The sequence below is a fragment of the Octopus sinensis genome, linkage group LG6 (genome assembly GCF_006345805.1).
Source record: "Octopus sinensis linkage group LG6, ASM634580v1, whole genome shotgun sequence".
Lineage (NCBI taxonomy): Eukaryota > Metazoa > Mollusca > Cephalopoda > Octopoda > Octopodidae > Octopus > Octopus sinensis.
Window position 1 is genome coordinate 54566120 of NC_043002.1, and position 22948 is coordinate 54589067.

General features: G+C 35.4%; 1 protein-coding gene across 3 annotated transcripts in view; it reads left to right on the forward strand.

Moving 5' to 3' along the window:
* The window catches only part of LOC118763919 (putative protein TPRXL), a 185423-nt gene that overhangs the window by 134624 nt on the left and 27851 nt on the right, over positions 1 to 22948 (forward strand). Inside the window, exon 1 of one of the 3 annotated variants that reach the window (XM_036503904.1) lies at positions 11335 to 11489. The exons of the other annotated variants lie outside the window; for them this stretch is intronic. The gene's annotated coding sequence lies outside the window, so the exon portion shown is untranslated. Of the gene's footprint in view, positions 1 to 11334; positions 11490 to 22948 lie in introns of those variants that run through there. 3 annotated transcript variants of the gene reach the window in all.

Consider the following 22948-nt stretch of genomic DNA (forward strand, 5'->3'; position numbering starts at 1 on the left):
TCTGCCAAAATTTCACTCAGTAGGCTGTCGTCTAGCTAGGGCTATGCTAGAAGACACGTACCCAAGGTGTTACGCAATGAGAACAAATCTAATACCATATAGATTCGAAGCATAATTACTTGCAAGAGATTTTATCTATCTTCTTATTCGGCCACTAACATATCTAAAGGCTGATTTCTAAGTTCGGAACAAGACCACAGGTTTATAGGGAAGAACACAAACCTCGGGACATTATTAATACTTTTCATTGTAGAATCTTTAAAGCGCTAGACAAAATATTTTGCAGTTATTTAGGCTCTTCACGTTCCGAATTTAAAACTAACTGAAGTTATTTTGACCTTTCAGTCTTCAAGGTCGATAACAAAGTACCGATTAAACACTGCGGCTGATTTATATTTTTAAAATAGAATATAGATATAGAGACACAAGTTGTGATTTTATGAAAGATTGTGTCGGGAAATATTTTTACACTTTTCATGTCTTATTTTATGTGTAAATTCATTTATGGTTTTATTAGGTATTTTTTTTATCATAGAATAACTTTCAGCTTTGAAGCGATTACTCTGTCATATAAATATACTCATGTGTACTTAAGCGATTTTTATTGAATTATTTACCACAGATATCGTAGTGGCTTGCTTTTTCTCTTGTTTGAGTGTGTGTAGTTGAGCGACGTCCTTCAGAGAATGATTTAATCACAGATACAGGAGATATGGTTTCTCTCCTGTACGACTGCGTTTGTGTATAGACCAACCCTGGCGAATTGCAAAGTTGAACTCAGAACAAATATTAATTTCAAATTTTGGTACAAGGTCAGCAATTTCGGGGGAGGGGTTAAGTCGATAACATCGACCCAGTTTCCAGCTGGCATTTATATAATCGACCCCGGAACGCTAAAAGGCAAAATCAACCTCGGTGGAATTTGAACTCAGAACGAAAAGACCGATGAGATGCTGCTTAGCAATTTTCTCGGCGTGCTAACGATTCCACCAGTTCGCCGCTCGAGGAAGAAGTTAATATTGATTTCTAAGAAGGCGACGATCTGGTAGAATCGTTAGGAGACCTGGCAAAATGCTTAGCGGCATTTTGTCCGTTTTTGCGGTCTGAGTTCAAATTTCGCCGAAGTTGACTTTGCCTTTCATTCTCTTGATGTCGATAAAATAAGTATCAGTTAGGTACTGGGGTCTATGTAATGGACTTATCTCCTCCCTCGAAATTGCTGACCTTGCGCCAGAATTTGAATCCAATATTAATTTCGAGAATCGGCGCAGGGCTGCATATTTATAGGGAGGGAGTAATCAATTAAATGGACCCAAATATTTTACTTTCAGTGTAACACCATCTCTTGCATTATCGGGACATTTAAGAGAGCCTTCTCTGTTGTAAGAATTCGGGCTAGGCCTTCTGTCTGAGGCTAACTTTAAGGATAACTTTCTCCCACCGTGGCTGGTGGGAGATGTTATCCTTTGTGTGTATGTGTGTGTGTATGTGTGTGTGTGTGTGTATGTGTGTGTGTGTGTGTGTGTGGTGTGTGTGTATGTAAAGAAATACACACACACACACACTCTATATATATATACATATATATATATATAATATTGGATAACATTTTCAAAAACTTTTTATCAGTAGCAAGCATATTAAAAATACCTTTTAAGGTAAAAATTATAAACAGCTTTATAAATAAGGGCCAAAAAAAAAATCCCATACCAAATATGCTGAAAATAAACTTTAAATCGTCAAAAACTACATATAATTCATCACTATAAGCAGGCGTCTCGAAGCAAGCTGACAGAAATTTCTAAAAAAAATTCCGTTATTACCGAATCGATCTGATTTCTGAGTTAATTCATAATTAACTTGTGCCAAAATTTGGAACTTTATTACCGATGTGATATCCTATCGTATATGCAGATCTTTCACCTGAGGTATTTTCTGTTAGCCATATAGACAATATTCATAATTAATGTCACTATTTTCTCCCTGTTTTTGTATATTTCTAATTCTTGACAACTCGACAGGAATAAACTTCCCTGAAGAAATCTAATAAAACTGAAACATACTCGTTACTTTCACAAATTGGTTTTAAAGACCCTTCTGCATCGTCCTAATTTTACAAAACTTTAGGTCATCTGACTTTACTGGAGTTATCTTGCTTGTTTATTGCTTTTAAATTCTACTAAATCCTACACTAATTATCTTAGTTAATCGGAGTTTTTCAACACACTAAACTACATTGTATTATATATGTAAGACAGTACTCTGTCTGTATCTAGCATTCAAATGCATCCTTAAGTTACTTACCTTCGGTTATATGGCTCAAGATATCGTGTCAATGCGATGTATTTTGCAAGGCTTTCGATGGATGGAAAGCAAACAAGTTTGTGAAATGTTATTTTTATTGTAGTATTAGTTGTTTTAGATTGCTAACCGATGAGAATATCTCTTATTATAAAAGGCAGATTTTATCTGCCTCCCTTTGGGAGTTATAGAAATCTACAATATAGGATTTCTTCAATTACAATTTACCTAGCATTTTTAAGAGTAGAATGCATCGGGTCATACCAGGTCCAGTTTTTAAAATTTAAACTCCAATTAAGCAAAATTTACAGAAAACTCACATTCTGGTGTTATGTCAAATGCTTTTCTTAGTCTGGTTTACAGCACACGCAAACGCACACACCACAGTGTGCAACGAATAAAATGAAAGTAAATAGCGACAGAGTGATTTGAGGAAGACTAAACTGAAAGTATTTAAACCACTACTCAAAAAATAAAGAAACACAGCAAACAGAAACAAATAAATACATAACGATTTACTCCTCACACAATTTCTTCAATTAGAGTGTACCCATGATTTTTCAGAGTACTTCAGTGGGTGATGCCATAAAAAATTTCTTTCAATTTTACCACCAATTAAGACAAAATTCGAGAAAACTCAATATTTTAACATATCACTCCGAAAGCATTGATGTACATGTGTGCGTGCGTGAGTGTGTGTGTGTCATTCCTCACACACACGCATACACATACATATACAACTACATACAACTACATACAAACACGTGTGTGTTTGTTATTAGTAAAAAAGGCGCCAAAAGACAACTCACTTATCATTCCAACACATTTGCAAAGACACACGGACGGACAGAAAAGGTAAATTGGTTTTTATTTTACTCTGTATATATTTTATTATATAATATTATATATAGATATATGTAATATAATTGCAGTATGAAACAGTGTTTATGTATAAACAGACGACACTTATATATAGTTATTATAATAAGAGATTAATAAATGTATGCATCCGTTTAACCCTTTCGTTACCAAGCCGCCCGAATTTACCTATTCATATTTAAATGAGAATATCAGAGCAAATCTCTTTAGTACATTCGTGAAAACACGTATTATACTTCGTAAACACTTCAAATACAGTTTTGTACAAAAATCGAAGTGTAATTTTAATTCCGTGAATTATGGGAGATTTTTTTCCGAAATTTGTTCCTATTGTGTTTTCAAAATTTGTAATTCTGACAAAAAATGGATACGAATTTCATTATATCAAGCAGCGAGTCAGAATTCGAAGGATTTTCTACTGAAGACCTTCATAAATCTAACTCTATGACTGAAAAAAAAAAGCATCTTATATAAGAGTGAAGTTGTGTGTCTGTCTCCTACGATTTAGATTCCTAACTACTCCCACATTTTGCGGTGCAGTTTAACCAAAAGCGGGTATCTTATAGTCGTGATTCATATCGAGCCCTTCTGGGTATTAGCGTGCGTCTACGATGAGTCTACGATTTAAAAAAAATTTACCATCATATTTTTCCATTTTAATGCATTTTTTCGCTTTTAGATAAGGGAAGTAACTCTCTAAAAATATCTACGATGTGTCAACGATTTTTAAAAAAATTTACCTTAATTTTTTTTCAATTTTTAATGCATTTTTTTGCTATTTTTTGGCTATAACTCTCTAAAAATGCTTATATAGTTATTTCCCTTACAACCCGAGCAACGCCGGGCGATACTGCTAGTAAGTTATAAACCAACCCAATATAGGTTGCTATATGACGAAATACAAGTTGCTAACTAACGCGTTGATAGGTTGCTAACAGACGAAACATATAATATTATGTGACGGATTGCTAACAGACGGAATGTAGGCTGCTATCTGAGAGAATATATGTCGTTATCCAACGGAATACAGGTTTTTAACAGACGGCCTGTAAGTTGCTATTCGACGGAAACAATGTTATTAATAGAAGAACTACACGTTGTGAAACACCAGTATATAATTGTGCACCGCAGGAGGTATCTTGGTGCATAGCATTTTCTTTTTAAATATAATTCGAAAATCTAGAATTAATGCGTGAGCTTCTTGAAAAAAATACGTTTTTTATAATTTTGTTATACACAAGTATGATTAATAAGATAAAGAAAGAAGCTATTAGTTTTTTTTATATTTTTCCGTATTTTTAACTTCAAAAATATTTTTTAGATTTGATCCACAATGCGTCACAAATCAAAAATAGCATATGGGTTTTTAATTTGTGATATGCAGGGTGCAAACCCACAGAAAATAGATTGTTGTTATAATTTGCTGTTGGAAGAAACATGAAATGCCATCCAACGGAATACAGGTTCTCTATCACATAGAATCTTTTATCTTTTATTTGTTTTAGTCTTTGACCCGTGGTCAATCTGGGGGATCGCTTTGAAGGGTTTAGTCGAACAAATCGATCTTAGTGCTTCTTTTTAAAGCCTAGTACTTATTCTATCGGCCTCTTTTGCTGAATTGCTAAGTTACCGAGACGTAAACAAACTAATACCGATTAGGCGGGGGTGGGGAAAAGCACACACACAACATTAGATGGGCTTCTTTCAGATTCCGTCTATCAAATCCACTCATAAGGCTTTGGTCGGCCCGTGGCAATTGTAGAAGATACTTGCTCAAGGTGCCACGCTGTGGGACGGAAACCGGAACTAAGTGGTTTTGGATCAAGCTTCTTATCACTTAGCCATGCCTGCAGCTGTACACGAAAGGCTTCACATAGTTTATTCTAAGGGGAAAAAAATCCGTTTATTGTTTATGCTTAGGACTATCGTCAACACCACATTTTAAGACGAGGCCCGTGTTGAGAAAACGTTCTAAGTGGACCAGTTGGCATAGGTCTACGATTTTGAAGGCTATTTCTTCCACTAGTTAAATAGAAAGACCCTTTGCTAAAGAATTATCATATTTCTAAACTAACGATGGCCAACATGCGGCTCTGAACTGTTGTATTTTCGTCTCTCAAGATAATATTAGGTGTTAGTACTACTTTCCTATGGCAAACTTAATATTCCATCGACCGGATTTAAAAATATTAACAGTAAACATGAAGGCTCAATAAAAACATCTAACGATCATAGGGAACAAAGCTCAATTTTTTGTCTATTGAATTAGATTTGATGGTTAGTTCTAGGTTACTGGGGTACGTTGAGCACGATTATTTTACTCGGTTTTGCTCTATCAGGTCCTAATTTTATTCGGTCTTCACTAAGAAAAATAAACATTGAATCGAGTACGCAAATTTCGGCACCGCGATACGACCTGTGTTACATTCAAATGAAATCTCCATTCCAATATTTAAGAGTCTGCCACCTGAAGAATTAGTTGAAAATGTTCTAGAAAATTTTGTTATGCACTCTGAGGAGTTTGACACCGATTTTGACCCCAGCGTATTTGAAAGTCAAAATGATCCACAAAAGTGTAACCAAGCCGAGTTGAATGACCTTGTAAGGGATCTAAATTTGCCAAAGCGCAAATTTTAGCTTTATGACTTAGAGAGAAAAATTTGCTTACTTCAAACACATATATTACATTTTACAGAGAACTTCTTAAATATTTTAAAACAGGAAATAGTTTAGTATATTGCTGCGACATACGTACTTTGTTACAGGAGATGGGGGTTGAGTCTTACGATGCAAATGATTGGCGCTTGTTTTTAGACTGGTCGAAAGAAGTTTTAAGTGTGTGTTGTTGCACAATGGCAATGTATACGGCTCGATCCGACTGGGCACTCAACAAAATTAAAAGAAAAGTATGAACATATAGAAAAGGTTTTAAATCTTATAGAGAGCAGGGTATAGTAAATACCCCTTTGTCCGTTGCTTATGGGACAGCAAAGCCAAGGAAGAACATGATTTCAAACAAACCTGGCCAGCTCGAACATTACATACTGTCGGAGAGAAAAACGTAATTAATCCATCCTTAGTGACAGAGATAAAAATCATATTTCCTCCTCTGCATATCAAACTAGGCCTCATTAAACAATATGTAAAAACTTTTGATACAAATGGTAAGTGTTTCAAATACATAACTTCAAAATTTCCAAGTTTGAGTTATGAAAAAATCAAGGTGGTAATTTTCGACGGTTCACAAATAAGAACATTAATTAAAGACTGCGATTTTCCTAATGTCATGCATGAACGCGAAAGAAAAATGCCTAGTTCCCATTCGTGGACTTGATAGAGAACTTTTTAGGCAATTATAGCGCAGATATCTACGAAGAAGTCGTAAAATAACTTCTAAAAGACTACAAAAAGTTAGGTATCAACATGAGCATAAAAATGCATTTTTTGAATAGCTATCTTGACTAATTTCCAAGGAATTTAGGTGCTGTAAGTTACGAACAAGAGGAGAGATTCCACCAGGGTATCAAAATTATGGAGGAACGGTACTAGGGACGCTGGGATTCCCACATGATGGCGGATTTCTGTTGTTGCTTGAAAAGAGACTTGCCATCAACAAGCAAATACGCTAGAAAGTCTTAAAATTTTTGCCCGACTGAAAGCTTCATATCTCTTTATTATTTTTCTTTCAAGTCATTTCTATCGTTCTAATGTAATTTCACAGTAGTTTGAACTGCTTGTATTCATGAAACTTGAAAATAAATTTGAACACGTCACTTAACTTTTTAGTCCTAATTTGAAAAATCTGGAAAATTACACATAGGTTGCTGACAAGAATCAGGAACTGATAAAGCTAAGCCGAGTTGAAATTCGTATTTAGCACACTCAAATTACTTAGAATCAAGTGGCAGATATCATTCAATGAATATGTGTTCCCCAGATATACCAATCTACTTAAGATAGTAAATGATAACATATGACTTGGAGGAGTCTTGACTGCAATTTTTAACAAAGCGACCGCACATCTGCTTCTTTATTGACTCAAACAGGAACGAAAACTAAACATGTGTGTTTTCAAGCATTTTCTATTTGGTGGACAACGCTAATAAGTGTTAAGAGTTTAGGAAACGGTCACTGGATGCAAAACAGCACCGGTGAAAGCGACACAAGCGTTTACCCATTGGCTGTAAATATGTAAATATGCAAATTCAATATCTACTAACACGTTCAGTTGCAACTATTCTGTATCGATTTCATTGTTATCTTATATTTTAATCCGGTTAAATATCAATGAATATAAATGCTATAGAAACTCTCTAATATGGCACTCGTGGGACCAGATAAATGCATAAATACAAAAAACTCCGGCTTATACAGAAACAACTTTTATCACTCTTCAACGGATATCTGAAAAAGTTTAAGTATTTAATATTTATGCTATAACATCTTGGTTAAAGCTTAAACCAGGATATAAATACAATCAGCAAAGCCACCCCTCCTCAACACACATGCAAATAAAAATCAACAAAAATGCTTTTTTATTGTTTCATTCTTCAACAATATATCAAACACAATACATGAAATACTTGAAACAGTAAAATTTAAATACCTCACCCCCTACTACCACCGCCACCACTACCACCACACACCCACACATACACAAAGAAGAGAAAAAGAAACACAGAATTCTTATAACGTTGTTAAACCGCCTGGAAGAATCATAAAACACCCTGGAAATATTAATATAGCTAAAAACAAGAAGAAAAAGAAAAGGAAAGCATTTCCTCTATCTGAAAGTTAACAACACGTTGATAATAATCGCATCACAGCTATTATATACATGTCATAAATACTTAAAACCTTCTGTCAAATGTTTTAGCTAATTCAAAAAAAAAATCGCCAAAGTCGTTATCTATCTCTGTTTTCCATAGCGTTAAGCACACACACACACACACACACACTTCTTTTTACCCAAAGGCATTTTAAACCCAATATTTACACGATGTTATTTATAGATTCGTTAATTCGAGTTTCACTATTCCCAAAAGGAATTATTTCACGTTCTCTCGAAATTTTTATGACGTCAACATGTGTGTGCGTGTGTGTGTGTGCGTGCGAGCGTGCGTGTGTGTGTGTGTGTGTGTGTGTGTGTGTGTGTGTGTGTGTGTGTGTGTGTGTGTGTGTGTGTGTGTGTGTGTGTGTGTGCGTGTTAATTTATATGAGATGATCAGGGGCTGCTTCATTCAAACAGCAGTGTCGTTCGGTCCGTCTGCCGTACATATCAACAGTTTTGAAAGTAAAAAGATAATTGCATTTCTTCAGTACTTTGCACCTCGCTGGCATGTATACTCAATCGTCTGAACGAAATCATGGTTAGACTTATATAATGCTTGCTTAAATCACAAACATAAACATAGATCAGATCCTACATCATAGTTCTAACATGAAGTTGTAAAGAACACGTTTATACTTTTGGTCTCACAGAATATATATATAAATTGAATGCACATTATATGGATTTATATAATCCGGTGGCAACCACAAAAAAGCTTTTTAAAAAATTATGTTTTGAAAACTTTATCAAAAATAAAAGAGAATATTTACATTTTTATTAAAACATGTTACCGGTTTCAATTGTTTTAAAGCCCATTTAAGCGTGCTTTAAGAGAAGGGAAAATATATTTAAATAAATTAGATTAATCTCTCATGATATTAGTATTGGAAGTTCACATGTTTTTCTCACTAAACTCACATAGTGCTGGTAGTTGGCCTCCTTCTGATGATGATGCTGGGTGGTAGACGGTTTTTAAATGTCTATATATAGGGGTTGGACAAAATAATGGAAACACCTAGCATCATAAGCATCATAATTTTGAAATAATTTTTGCTCTTTTACTTGTTTCAGTCATTTGACTGCAGCCATGCTGGAGTACCACCTTTAGTCGAGCAAATCGACCCCATGACTTTTCTTTGTAAGCCTAGTACTTATTCTATCGGTTCTTTTTGCCGAACCGCTAAGTTTCGGGGACGTAAACGCACCAGCATCGGTTGTCAAGCGATATTGGGGGGACAAACACAAACACACAAACACACACACACACACACACACACACACACACACACACACACACACACACACACACACACACACACACACACATATATACATATAAACATATATACGACGGGTTTTCAGTTTCTGTCTACGAAATCCACTCACAAGGCTTTGGTCGGTCCGAAGCTATAGTAGAAATCACTTACCCAAGGTGTCACGCAGTGGGACTGAACCCGGAATCATGTTGTTGGTAAGCAAGCTACTTACCACACAGCCACTCCTGCACCTATCTATAAAACCATCAAAAGCTTGTTTATTTTTATGTTTTTATATATTATTAGTGTTGCTTAATATGTTTTGCTAAAATTGCTGTTTCTTTTCAGATATCAACAGAAGAAGGTAATTAAAATTCCTTAAAATTCCTTAAAATTCATTTCAAAGAGGTCTAATTGTTGGTGCTCGTATGACAGGCGCTAGCATAACGAAAACAGCCGAAATGTTTGGTGTATCAAGAAGTGCTGTCTCGAAAGTGATGACAGCCTTTGAGAAAGAAGGAAAAACCTACTCATTGAAACAAAACTCCAGAAGAAAACCAAAACTTTCAGATAGAGACTATCGGACTCTTACGTGAATTGTAAGAAAGGATCACAAAAGTACTTCTCCCAAAATTACTGCAGAGCTTAATGACCACCTCAAGAACCTAATTTCCGCAAAAGCTGTCGCCGGGAGCTGCACAAAGCCAGATTTCACGAGAGGGCTGCAACTAGAAAAGCACTACTTCAAAAACAATTGTTTCAAAGCGTTTAGAGTGGAGCAAAAACCTACAGAATTGGTCCCTGGAATAGTGGAAGAATGTTATTTTCTCGGACGAGTCATTCTTTACCTTATTTCCAACCACCTGCCGAGTATACGTGTGGAAACAACCAAAAGAAGCATTTGACCCAGACTGCATTCTTCCAACTGTTAAACATGGAGGAGGATCTGTGATGAGCGGGGGAGGGGGGATCCGCCAGCCCAATGGTTTCCCTTCATGGCAGAATAAACAGTCAAGTCTATTTAAGCATTTTATCTGATCAAATTCATCCTATGATTGCGGAACTGTTTCCGGAAGGAAACGCAATCTTTCAGGATGATAATGCACCAGTTCACACACAGCTAAAGTTGTTACTGAATGGCACGAGGAGATTCTAGTGAAGTTGAACATCTTATCTGGACACCACAGTCCCCAGATCTCAATATTATTTAACATTTATGATGCATTTTAGAAAAACAAATAAAGAGTCGATATCCTCTACCATCATCACTACCAGAACTGGAAACTGTTTTAGCTGAAGAATGGACAAAACTTCCTTTCGAAACAATTTAAACTTTGTACGAGTCCATACCTCGTAGAATACAAGCTGTAATTACTGCCAAAGGCGGTCCTACCCCAGATTAAAATAAATTTGTCTGAAATGTTAAGGTGTTTCCATTATTTTGTTCAAGGATTATTTCGAAATAAATGTTGGTTGAATTTAACTTTAATAGGTTAATGGTTATGTATATGTATGAATGTATATGATTCCCTTAAGGTAAATATTTGATTCAACAGCCAATGGTGGATTTTGAAAGACAATTCTTAAAAAGCGGAAACGCATCGGGTTTAAGACAATTACAAGTTTGAATTTTACTAATCTTGCCATTGGAATAATTCAATTCATTTATTATTATTATTATTATTATTATTATTATTATTATTATTATTATTATTATTATTATTATTTATTGTTAATTGACAACATTGTTTTCGAGAAACTACCTCTGGTGGCATAGCTAAGTGTAATTTTGGTTAAATATTTTTCTATATTTATGGGCAATAAAAAAATGGAAACGCAAATATCTATACACACATATACATTTATATATATATATATATATATATATATATATATAATATATATATATATATATATATACATATATAATATATATATATATATATATATATATATATATGCATGCATACATACAAATATACATACACGCACACATATATTATACATATGTGAGAACGCACACGCACACTTAAACATAGCATAATTGTTCTTTTATTGCTTTCAAACACCGGAACGCAGCCATGCTTAGGAATCGCCTACAAGTGTTTTAGCGAATTATACTGGCCTCAGTGCTTTGTGTAAAGCTTATTTTATCGGCTTCGGGCGGGACGAAAGACAAAAGTCGACCTTGACGTAACTCGAACAGAAATAAATATCACAAGGCATATATCCTTCAAATCACTTTCCGCCAACCACTCTCGAATAATACAATATAATGCATTATTCAATGCGTGTTAGTTAGAAAGTCTGCTCCGTCCGCCCGCCTTATTTTAACTGTGCTATGAATCTGTGTTTTCGTTGCTATCGGTTTCTTTTCATTTTGTAATATTTAAAGAAAACAATTTCTTATGTTTGTAAAAATAGCAATTACATATATGGTATTTTACAGACAAGACAGTAAATTTCAAACGCAGTATAGCTGTGGAAACAGCTGAAATTTTGGGGTTTTTTTTTTTACCCTTATAAGATGGCCGCCTGCTGGCAACTTTTTTCCGTCTTATAAGGGTAAAAAAATATCCAATCTTTCTGCTGTTTTCACAGCTACACTGTTCAAAATTTACTTTCTTGTCTGTAATATATATATATATATAGAGAGAGAGAGAGAGAGGCGGACTGGCCAGATTGCCAGCATACTCGTTGGCAAGTAGGCCCCTGCGCCATGAGAATCCATTTATGGGGACCCGTGTTAGTATCTAAGGAGCCCATCGCCTCACGTTTGAGAATTGTTTATGCATACCTGGAAGAATACATTAATTATTTCTGCCTGGCTGTGTTTGTAGACAATTGAAAAGAATACTTTTTAAAAAAATTAAATGATGGTATTGTAGTTGCGGATGGGCACCCTTAGTCTCCTGGCAACCAATATTTTTAGACCCAGTCCGCCACTGTATATATACATACCCCCCCCACATATATATATATATATATATATATATAATATATATATATATATATATATATATATATATATATATATATATATATATATATATATATATATATATATATATTATATATTGAAGTTAGCTATCACACGTTGATCTATTGACTAGAGCAAAAATAGTTATATTTTGGGGACTATATTCCACTCTCATATTATCAGAAAGATCATTTAAGTTCACTCAGTGCTTTGGTGCATTGTCTAAAGAGAGCAACACTTTAATGGAAATATTACGTCTGATACAATACCTTTCTACAGCAGACCAAATTTGTAAATCAATGGTGCAAATGACTCATAGACATCGAAGCCTTTTTATTTTAAAGCCAAATCATGGCTAGATTAAACTTAGCATAATTCTTGAAAGCTCTTAAATTTTGCGGGTGATACATAAGGGAGTTTAATATCATATAACCTTGCAATTTTCCTCTAACAAGACAAATTTAGAAAATGTTAAAAGCTCACAGCGATTTTCCTTCACTAGAATTATAAAAAACGCTTGTTTGCGTTTCCATATAAACCAGACACATCAATTTTGTATTTTTGTTCAGGTCTGTGGCTTCCTTGAGCAATCACTTTTTTCGGCCTCTCAAGAGGCGCTTCATGCGTCATTTTAATGCTGTGCAATTTGAACATTTCAGGCCAGCTACTATCATCCAGAAAAAGTTTTGCATCTGAAGTTGCACTTTTCTTTGCAAAGCGTCATACAAACTTTAAACTCTGGCTTGAATCACCATCGTGTTTACAGGTACATTATATTTAGTGTGGTCATTGATCCATACACTCAAGAACTATTTCATATCAGATCTATTTGAGAAAAAAATGTTAGCTACTGAGATAGTTACTCTGCTAAATGCGTGAACATATAATGGAAGAGTTGTTTCTAATTTCGTCTTTATAATCACCTTTTGTTCTCACTGCAGACATTACAAACTAGAATGATTTTACAAAACAGCTAAGTTTTTCTCCAGTATCAAAATTTTTAAAATACATTAAGTGGCGACGATAGACAAGACCTTATACCGTTAGTAAAAGCATCAGAGTCCAAACAAATAGAGATGTACATTGGCAAGACTAGTGGAAATGAGAAAATAAAAGGAGGCAGCGGAGTAATGCTGAAGGGTGAGAGTTGTGGAATGTGGGGGCAAGTATTCTATGATTAACATTAGTAGCAAAACTAATTGGTCAGTTGCATTGACGCACACACGCAAATAAAGTGGGGAGGGTAGAAAACGAGGAGGTGTTAGCAAGAATGTCAAGAGAAAATGAAAAAAATTTATTAGACAAAGAACTGAAGTGATAGCTTATCAGCAACAAAAATGTACAGAGACTGATGACAGAAAAATTACGAGAAATATATTTGAAATAATTTCTGTTAATTTAAAATAAAGAAGTATTTTTTATACTTTTATAGTATTGTGATATACGTTTCTGGATATTTTCAATCTCAATCAGAGATTTTTAAATTAATTTTTTTTTTAACTAAACAGTTTGAAACTTCGGATACTGACTGAATATGTCACGTAGAACACGGTTTACTCTTAATTTTTTTGACAAAATTTTGTATTTTAGAAGTTATTTCGTGCTAAAGTTGTCGTATTTGGTTAATTTTAACCAATCAGTGACGTGTATTCAGCCGAAGAAAGTTACTGCTGTTTGCGAAAGTAATGGAAGAGCAACAACTTCTGGGTCATTGGGTCATGAAAGAGAGTGGGGGGAGAGAAAAATATAAAAGATAAAAAAGGTGGGTGAGAAAAACAAAGTTCTTTTATAGGGAATACATACGTGTGTGCGCGTGTGATTTTTTTCCATCTTATCCAATGTGTCCTCTCGTTTATATAATGTTAGCGTGTGACGTTGAGAGAGATTTGGTTGTTATTTTCAGCAAATCGTAGAGAAAGAGAGAAAGAGAAAGAGAGAGAGAACGAAGAAAGAGGTGGTATGTTGACGATCTGAACGACAGCTTATATATATTTCTTTACTACACACAAGGGGCTAAACACAGAGGAGACAAACAAGGACAGACAAAGGGATTAAGTCGATTACATCGACCCCAGCGCGTAACTGGTACTTAATTTATCGACCCCGGAAGGATGAAAGGCAAAGTCGACCTCGGCGGAATTTGAACTCGGAACCAACTCCCGCCACTGCATATTAATCTATTAAACCCTCTCCTTTTCCATGCTTCCATTTATCAGCTTTACATATGAATGTGTGTATGAGTGCATGTGTGTGTGTGTGTGTGTGTGTGTGTGTGTGTGTTGTGTGTGTGTGTGTATGTGTGTGTGATGGACAGCATGAACAACCGTCGTCAACTTCAAAATCCACCTCCCTCCTTAATGCTATATATTCCTCACACCCACGTCCCTTTCCTTTCCTCAGGGTTCTAAAAGTTGCATGTGTATGTATGTATTAGTGTGTGTGTGCATACGTATACATATGTCTGTGTATTTACGTACATACATGTATGCAGCGTCCAAAACAGACGACCTGGATGTTGTTGCTCTTCCATTACTTTCGCAAACAGCAGTAACTTTCTTCGGCTGGATACACGCCATTGTCTGGTTAAAATTACCCAAATATGACAACTTTAACAGAAATAACTTCTAAAATACAACATTTTGCCAAAAACGTAAAGAGTAAACCGTGTTCTACGTGACACATTCAACCAGTATACGAAGTTTCAAACTGTTTAGCTAAAAAAAATTAATCAAAAATCTCTGACTGAGATTGAAAAGATCCTAGTTTTTGGGGTTTTTTTTAATTGGTAGAATTCACTCGAAATTAGTGTTTATACTTTACAGTTTCCGTAGATACGAAAGTTCGAAACTAGATTTTCCATAACGCGGAGGAAACTTATTTTATGAATAGTTTTCTTTACCTACATCGTACATAACTGCAGCACTGATCCATCACACACTATACATGTATAAATCTATAATTGTATTCATACCAACTGCACATATATATTACTATATATCTCTCTATGTAAAAGACTAAGTCGCACGTCACTTTTTGTTGTTGATTTTAAACAGTTTCTGTCACCTTATAGAAATATGGAAGGGAAAAACAGTGAGTTGAGAGAAGTGGAAGAGAAAATATTTTAAGGAGAGGTGAGTTAGAATGAGAGGTAGACATGGCTCAAAGTAAATGGATAAAGACTAATTGAATGAAGGCAAAATGAGACAAGATTTGAAGCAGAAAGATTAAGAATTACTGAAAGGAGACAAAAATACAACCCATCATGTTTTATTGGTACTACTCTAGTATGTGTGATGTTTGTGTGCGTAAACACACACACTAACACATATACATACATAAATACATGCAGACATCAACACACACACATCAATATGTCTGTATGTATATAGAAAGAGAAAGTAGGCGGGAGAAGGGTGTGTTGGGAGGGAGATATGGCTACTCATGATATTTCTAGCAGGTCGGTCGATAAAGTAAAGGCTTTGTTTATCTCCGTGAGAGAAATTTATTATTTTAGAGCAAGTTAGTTACTTAAGGGATATTTACCGGCTCCCATATCTTGCACGCTGACAGCTACAGTTGGACGTTAGATCTATTTTTTTAATGTATATGACGCTGCTAGTGGGGGTAAGGTGGGGTTAATAGTGGGGGTATATGCTATTTGGTATCAGCAGACTATTCAATAGGATATCGATTGTAAATCGAACAGTTTCTCCAGGAAGTGTAATTTCACACACTGTCGTTCTATTATTAAACATAAGTTGGTGTATGCGTGGTCGTGGCATAGGGCTAATAATAAACACAGAGAACTGTAGTTTGGCCGACACACACACACACACACACACACACACACACAATCACACCCTGACGAATACTCTCTGATATAGTTTTCCCGTTAAATGTCTGTTGATATATTTTCCAATATTCTTTTCACTCATAAGCTCAACCAACCGTCAATATTCAACTAAAGATTTTTATTCGAAATAATTCCAGAATGTGATAACCTCGACATCCAACCACTTGTATTTTCTGCACTAAAACATGTGCATGTATATATATATATATATATATATATATATATATAATATATATATATTATATATATATATATATGCATACATACATACAGCGTAGGCGAAAAGTCACGCACCAAAACGATTGACATTTTATTCATATTACATAATATCATTATTAGCACGCCGGGTGAAATGCTTAGCGGTATTTCGTCTGCCGTTACGTTCTGAGTTCAAATTCCGTCGAGGTCGACTTTGCCTTTCATTCTTTCGGAGTTGGTTAAATAAGTACCAGTTACGCACTGGGGTCGATATAATCGACTTAATCTGTTTGTCTGTCCTTGTTTGTCCTCTTTGTGTTTAGCCCCTTGTGGGTAGTAAAGAAATAGGTATTTCGTCTGCCGTTACGTTCTGAGTTCAAATTCCGCCGAGGTCAACGTTGCCTTTCATCCTTTCGGGGTCGATAAATTAAGTACCAGTTACGCACTGGGGTCGATGTAATCGACTTAATCCCTTTGTCTGTCCTTGTTTGTCCCCTCCATGTTTAGTCCCCTGTGGGCAATAAAGAAATAGATTATTATTATTATTATTATTATTATTATTATTATTATTATTATTATTATTATTATTATTATTATTATTATTTATATATCATATTATTATTATTATTATTATTTATTATTATTATTATTATTATTATTATTATTATTGAGCGAGGAAGCAGCTCATGCCATCTAAGTGACACTGGGATACAAATATACGAATCCCTATATACCCATCATGACTACCCATCTGATAAGGGTACATCAGGCACATGCATCACAACCACATGTACGCAACATGGTTATCTTTTATAAAGATAAACAGCGCATGACCTTGCAGGTTGGGCCCAGTTAGAATTTTCTTCACATCGAGTAGCCCATCCCACTCAAAGAGTCCTTGAAAAAGGTTTGTTTAAGGATGATGAACAAAACACCCATATTTCCAGAGGTAAATTACTCAAACTCCAAAGAATTCCTCTCAGCACATGATGCTCCCCAACTATTCCTGCTCGTGATCAGAGATGCACATATCATCAACCACTAAGGGACATGCTCAACTGGTTATGGTCAAGTAAATTTGTGGTGTTGAGCAGAAAATTTGCTGTAGCACATCATTTATACCAAGACAAAACAATGTACATGATAACACTTCCAATCAGTTAAGATCAGAAGCCATGAGAGCCACTATTATTATCATTATTATTAAGGTGGCGAGCTGACAGAATCGTTAGCACGCTGGGCAAAATGCTTCTTAGCAACACTTCGTCTGTTCTTACGTTCTAAGTTCAAATTTCGCCGAGGTTGACTTTGCCTTTCATCCATTCGGAGGCGGTAAAAGGATTACCAGTGGACTACTGAGGTTGATTCAATCGACTAGCCCCCTCCCCCAAATTTCAGGTCTTGTACCAAGAGTAGAAAGGATTATTATTATTATTATTATTATTATTATTATTATTATTATTATTATTGTTGTTGTTATTGTTGCTGTTCATCATGTACATATACGTGTATATTCATCGTTATTTTATTTGTAATTAAATATAAAGTGTTGTTTTTAAAATGTGCAATGGTTCGTGACTTTTGGGCCACCTTGTATCCACACACGCGCGCACGAACACAGAGTGTTAACTGTTGAAAAAAAAAGGTTACTAAATACTATAGTAGAAATGCATATTATATAATCTCTTGCCACTCTGAGTTTTACCTGTAGGAGCGCAGGACAATCAGGAAGTTATGACTCGAGCAAAATAAAATACATATTCCTCATACTATTTCGGCTGACTCAGCCAAAATAGCATATGTGTTTGAGGGTGTAATGGCGATATGATTTTTCTAATTCATAACTATGACCAGTTACAAGACGAAACATGAATATTTATGATCAATATATTCATATTCTCAATTCTGATGAATGTTATGTACGTAACTACGTTTTCACAAGGCACTGAGTTCTTTAAGATGAAGACTATTTTCCTTCTGTGTATGTGTATGTGTGTATGTATGTGTGTGTATGTGTGTGCGTGTATGTGCGTGTATGTGTATGCATGTATGTATGTGTTTGTAGCATATATATATATATATATATATATATATATATATATATATACACATATTGTGTTAGGTTTTATATTATAATAAAAACAATTTCACATCAAATTGAATATTACTCAATACATTTGACCGAGTACAAATATATTATTCAACAAGAATAGTATTGACAGCTAAGCCATCAGCGGACTGGGTGAAACTTCGAAGTCACTGTCAATAGTACTTTTGTTGAAGAATAATGTTTGTGTGTGTGTGTGAGTGTGGTGTGTGTGTGTGTGTGTGTGTGTGTCTGTGTGTGTGTGTGTGTGTGTGTGTGTGTGTGTGTGTTATTGCATGTCTTACAGTTCTATATTTAAGAAACGTGGAATTATGTGCGTTGTTTACATTATTTACATTTGACTGATATTTGTTTGTTGTTAACACAACGTTTCGGCTGATATACCCTCCAGCCTTCGTCAGGTGTCTTGGGGAAATTTCGAACCTGTTCTCATTCCTAAGGTATTTTTGGATGTTTTGTTTATTTTATTATTATTTATTATTTTATTATTATTATTATTATTATTATTATTATTATATTTTATTATTATTATTATTATTATTATTATTATTATTGTTGTTGGTGTTGTTATTGTTGCTGTTCATCATGTACATATACGTGTATATTCATCGTTATTTATTGTAATTAAATATAAAGTGTTGTTTTTAAAATGTGCATGGTTCGTGACTTTGGGCCACCTTGTATCCACACACGCGCGCACGAACACAGAGTGTTAACGGTGAAAAAAAAAGTTACTAAATACTATAGTAGAAATGCTATTATATAATCTCTTGCCACTCTGAGTTTTACCTGTAGGAGCGCAGGACAATCAGGAAGTTTGACTCGAGCAAAATAAAATACATATTCCTCATACTATTTCGGCTGACTCAGCCAAATAGCATATTGTTGAGGGTGTAATGGCGATTGATTTTTCTAATTCATACTATGACCAGTTACAAGACGAAACATGAATATTTATGATCAATAGATTCATATTCTCAATTCTGATGAATGTTATGTACGTAACTACGTTTTCACAGGCACTGAGTTCTTTAAGATGAAGACTATTTTCCTTCTGTGTATGTGTATGTGTGTATGTTGTGTTGTATGTGTGTGCGTGTATGTGCGTGTATGTGTATGCATGTATGTATGTGTTTGTAGCATATATTATATATATATATATATATAATATATATATATACACATATTGTGTTAGGTTTTATATTATAATATAAAACAGTTCACATCAAATTGAATATTCTCAATACATTTGACCGAGTACAAATATATTATTCAACAAGAATAGTATTGACAGCTAAGCCATCAGCGGACTGGGTGAAACTTCGAAGTCACTGTCAATAGTACTTTTGTTGAAGAATAATGTTTTGGTGTTGTTGTGATTGTGTGTGTGTGTGTGGTGTGTGTGTGTGTCTGTGTGTGTGTGTGTGTGTGTGTGTGTGTGTGTGTGTGTATTGCATGTCTTACAGTTCTATATTTAAGAAACGTGGAATTATGTGCGTTGTTTACATTATTTACATTTGACTGATATTTGTTTGTTGTTAACACAACGTTTCGGCTGATATACCCTCCAGCCTTCGTCAGGTGTCTTGGGGAAATTTCGAACCTGGGTTCTCATTCCTAAGGTATTTTTGGATGTTGTTGTAGTTATTATTATTATTATTATTATTATTATTATTATTATTATTATTATTATTATTATTATTATTAATTATATTATTCAGGTCACTGCCTGGAATCGAACTCGGAATCTTGGGGTTAGTAGCCCGCGCTCTTAACCACTACGCCATATGCTCGTGGGCATACCTTAGGAATGAGAACCCGGGTTTGAAATTTCCCCAAGACACCTGATGAAGGCTGGAAGGTATATCAGCCGAAACGTTGATAACAATAAACAAGATGAGGACAAATATCCGTCAAATATAAATAATATAAATAATTGCATGTCTTGTTTTCTATTTGTTTCTTTCGTTGTTCGCCAAAAAAAAACTTCGTATTCCATATTTTCGTATTTCGTATTTCATGTTGTTTACGTTCTGTGATGTCCTGCGCAAGTATATGCATTTGTATATACATATATATGCAAGTATGCACATATATGTCTGTATATATGCATGTGTGGTAAGTAGCTTGCTTACCAACCACATGGTTCCAGGTTCAGTCCCACTGTGTGGCACCTTGGGCAAGTGTCTCCTACTATAGCCTCGGGCCGACCAAAGCCTTGTGAGTGGATTTGGTAGACGGAAACGGAATGAAGCCCGTTGTATATATGTATATATATAATATATATATATATATATATGTGTGTGTGGGGTGTGTGTGTGTGTGTGTGTGTGTGTGTGTGTGTGTGTGTGTGTGTGTGTGTGTGTGTGTGCGTGTGTGTTTGTGTATCTGTATTTTTCCCCCTAGCGTTGCTTGACAACCGATGCTGGTGTGTTTATGTCCCCGTCACTTAGCGGTTCGACAAAAGAGACCGATAGAATAAGTACTGGGCTTACAAAGAATAAGTCCCGGAGTCGAGTTGCCCGATTAAGGGTGGTGCTCCAGCATGGCCGCAGTCAAATGACTGAAACAAGTAAAAGAGTAAAGAGTAAAGAGAATATATATTATTTATATCAATATATGATTGAACGCCACACATCCATTTCCAAATAAGTTTTATCTTAATAATTTCGATGCGACACTTATTCTATCTTTTCTTTTTCTCTTTCCCTGTCCCTTTTTGTTTCTTCCCTCATCCTTCCTCTAATTCTTTTCCTCTCCCCTTCACCGTTTTCTGTCCCTCTCTCTCTCCCTCACTCTTCCTCCTTTGCTCTCGCGTTGCTTTTCCTAACTTGAGTTTCTTTCGTTCCTTCTGATCAGCCACAGGGATAAGACGCATTCTTATCTGTCTCCTGTCAGAACTTGCTCCTCCACGTCGCCAACTCACCTCGTTTAGGCTTATCAGGCCATCCTATTTGTTTTCACTGTCCTGTTTTGTTACCAACTTTGACCCTCCGCAAAATCCCAAATTTGATTTAATTTACTTTGCAGGGGCAACTGTTTCCTCGAAGACGTATCTTGTCGTGAATTGGTCGAGATACGGAGTAGAAAAACAGCTGGCAACTGATAAAAGCCACTCCCAGAAACACCCTTTTTTCACCTACGGTTGTCTTTTCTATATGTGTAAATCCTTTCTCAAATAAACTTGCACTTTATTTCTCAAGCTCCGAGGAAACTATAAGGTGATGCACAAGCATTCAGATCTGAATGCACTGCATCTAATACCAGAAATAGGTGTAACCTAATGAAGTTCATAGCATAATTTCTTATTCCTTTGTCATTCTAATTTCTTATTACTGCTCTGCCCATCGACTAACGCATCTAAAACCGAGTTATTAGCTTCGCTATCCTTAATTTGTGGTGTATATATACTATAATATATATATATATATATATATATATATATATTATATATATGTATGTATGTATGTATGTATGTGTGTGTGTTGTTTCTTTTCTATTCTAGGCAAAAGGCCCGAAATTTGGGGGGATGGGGACAGTCGATTAGATCGTCCCCGCGTGTGTGTGTGTGTGTTGTGCGAGAGTATGGCGCCCTCTGGTGGGAAAGAACTTGGACCACTACATATAAATAGTAGCGGTCTGAGTGAATAGTTTGTGCTAGTTTCACAGTTCGTGTGTTGATAATTCGAAGTTGGAGTTCAAAGTTTACAGTTCGAGTTAGCGTGTTGGTCTGCTGGTTCTTAAAAGATCGTGGTTACGTTCCTTGTGGTTACTGTCGTTTGTTTTGATTATATTGTTATGACACTGTTGCAGGTATTCGTTTATCCACAAGGATATCATATCTAGTTCGAAACTCACATTGGCTATTTAACAATTTTTGCGTCTTGGAAAACCTATTAGCAGTAGTAGAGCTTCAAGATAAGCAGCAGCAACAACTACAAGAGTTGCGAAAACAAATATAACAACAACACCAATTAATTTAGTTACAATCGGCGAAGTTCGAAAATCCAGTAAGCTCGTTTACGCCAGACGGCGTGGCTAACGCAATTTCTGAATTTATGTATCATCCGGAGCAGGGTGTTACGTTTCCCGCGTATTATAGAAGTTACAAGGAAATTTTTGCAACGAGTGCATGTCATTGGTGGAGAAGCAGAAGTAAGGCTTTTATTACGCAAGGTAGCTCTTGCTGAACATAAACGTTACTTTAACTTTATTCTGCCCAAAAGTCGAGTGAGGCTGGTTTCCAAGAAACCGTGGAACTGTTATAAATTTTTTTTTTTTTGTGATAGAAGTTCATTATTCAACCAGAATGGAGCGCTGGAACTTAACAAAAATGTAGGAGGGTGATATTATCACCTACGTCGGAGTAGTCAACCGTATGTGGGAAAATTTCAAACTCCAGAATCTCACTCAGGATATGCTCAAATCACTTATCTTCGTGCAAGGACTTATTGCACCTGAATATAGAGAAATTCGGACAAGGATTCTCTCGAAAATGGAGCAAGCAAACCAGGATTTATCTTTACAGATCATCACAGAAGAA